General features: G+C 33.2%; 1 long non-coding RNA gene across 1 annotated transcript; it reads left to right on the top strand.

Annotated features, from left to right (window-relative positions):
- The first annotated feature begins 279 nt into the window (after positions 1-279).
- On the top strand, positions 280-960 carry LOC131071281 (uncharacterized). The gene is made up of 2 exons (XR_009112491.2): positions 280-422; positions 639-960. It is a non-coding gene; the product is annotated as an uncharacterized LOC131071281 (long non-coding RNA).
- The last annotated feature ends 1,185 nt before the right edge of the window (positions 961-2,145 follow it).

A 2,145-nucleotide genomic window follows, 5' to 3' on the forward strand; every position in this document is an offset into this window, starting at 1 on the left:
TTGAAACCGTCTTGCCTGTAAATACCTAATACTTGCATTCAATGCATTGATTATTTTCTTGTAAACCAGAGTTTTTATGTAAACGGTCTGTATGTTATGGATAACTTGGCAACTTTGGGCTTGTCCATTTCTAGAAAAATCAAAGAAGCCTGAGTCAAGAATTGCAGCGCTACTCCACATTGCTTACACGACACTATGAGTTTCTATTCAGACCGCACCCTTAAAGTCCTCAGCTTACCTTCATTTGCTATATATAGTGATGAGAATTCCAGGCTCATCAACAACAAAGCGTGGATCATTTCTCTCTTCTTTTCTATCTATTGTATTCATTTCATTAAGGATGGCAAAGTGTGCTACCATTTTTACAGTGCTGTTGCTTCTCTCTATGTTTGCCTCCCTCTCCCAGGGGCGCACCACTAGAGGTGAAATCCCACTTTTAGGCTAAGAAATATTCATTCTCTCAATTCACTCATAGCTTTCAATTCCAATTTTCTGCATTCATATTGGGGAGATGTTTAGTTTTTGTTTAGGGTCAGATAAAAAAAAATTGTTTTGTGTCAAAATTCAATCAATGGTTTTAGTTTTAGTTTTGGTGGGTCAATAATTAATGAATGAGAGACTAATAGTATGTTATACAGTGGTGATGGCAGAGGAGATGAAACTTGGGGTGAGTAGAGTGATCTGCCCAGCATGCGTTTGCTGTGAACCAGCCGCCAATTCCAACACCTGTTGTAGTTGCTGCGCAACCCCAATTGAATCACAGACTTCTAATCCCTGAGGCCACCATATAATCTCTTCCGTTTCTCTTTTATTTGCTTATAAAATAAATAATGGTGTTATTATAACATCACTTACATTCTAAATCTATTACTGTGGATTATCTGAATGTATCTTAAAATAAGGACGTATAATTTATACTGTTCGTATTTGTCATGTTATATCAAAAACTTAGTGAATTTATTAATATTTGTATTTGGGCTAAAAATGTTGCTTTAAAAGCGTAATTTTAAATCAATCTTTTCGGTAAATTTAGTTAAAGATCAATCTGATCTTTTTCATTATTCTTCTTTTTCTTTTTTTTTTTTTGCTTAATCGAAACCCTCATCTGCCTCGAACCCCTCCCTCCGCTTGATGAAGACGTGGCTAATTTGGTTTCAAAATTGAGATGTCGCACAACGCATAACTTTTATGTAGACAGAAAAAATGAAGAATAGGCACAAAATGGCTGCAGGGCTCGACAGAAACACTACGGCCGCTGTCCCCCCTGTTGTATAACACGAAGGTTATTTTTCGGTGTACAGCAATGCGGTTGGGGCATTTTTGGAGCCAGAATAGCTACAGCTGCTTGATGAAAGGCAATAACAAAAATAGTTTCTAAGAGTATGATTAAAAAAATTCCAGTCAAAACTCATGCACAAAGAAGGAAATATTGAATGCAAAGATTTAAAATCACAACTTTTTTGGTAATGCAAGCTATATGTATGATTAAACAATGCAACTTTTTTGTAAAATGATTGATTAACGAATGAATTAAGCAATGTGAATTATGAATTTGAACACAAGATGCTTCTAAATATGAAAATGATATGTAATGAAAATTAAATCTAAGCATATAATTTAAAAATTATGTAACCCACAAATCAATTTTTTAACAAAATATCTAGGATTTTGTTAATTTAATCTTTAAATTGATGTGATTTATGTGCATGAGCAAAAGGTTAATTAAATTAAATGCTTAAAAATTAGATTTGAGAATAAAAAGTTATAAATAAGCATGAGCTATGATGGGTTCACTAAAATATTGGAGTTGAAAGTAGGACACCACAAATTAGATTAATAAAGCCACTAATTTCATGGGACCACCTCGCATTAAGTGGGATTGAATTTGATTTATCCAACCCTAAAAGGATTGAATATAGATCATATTAATCCTCCTTGTTTGAGTTAAAGTTGTATTTGAAATATGTGTGAATTGAAATGCTATATCTAGGACAAATAATGAGAATTTGACATAAAATAATAGTAATAGTAAGTTTTAGATGTCATGTAAAGCTATAAAGTTGAATATGAAGATAGGAAACAAATTAGAACTTGTGACAAAAAAATCAAGTTGAATTGTTGGGACCAAGAGGTGTGGGGTGACTC

Source organism: Cryptomeria japonica, chromosome 1, assembly GCF_030272615.1.
Source record: "Cryptomeria japonica chromosome 1, Sugi_1.0, whole genome shotgun sequence".
Lineage (NCBI taxonomy): Eukaryota > Viridiplantae > Streptophyta > Pinopsida > Cupressales > Cupressaceae > Cryptomeria > Cryptomeria japonica.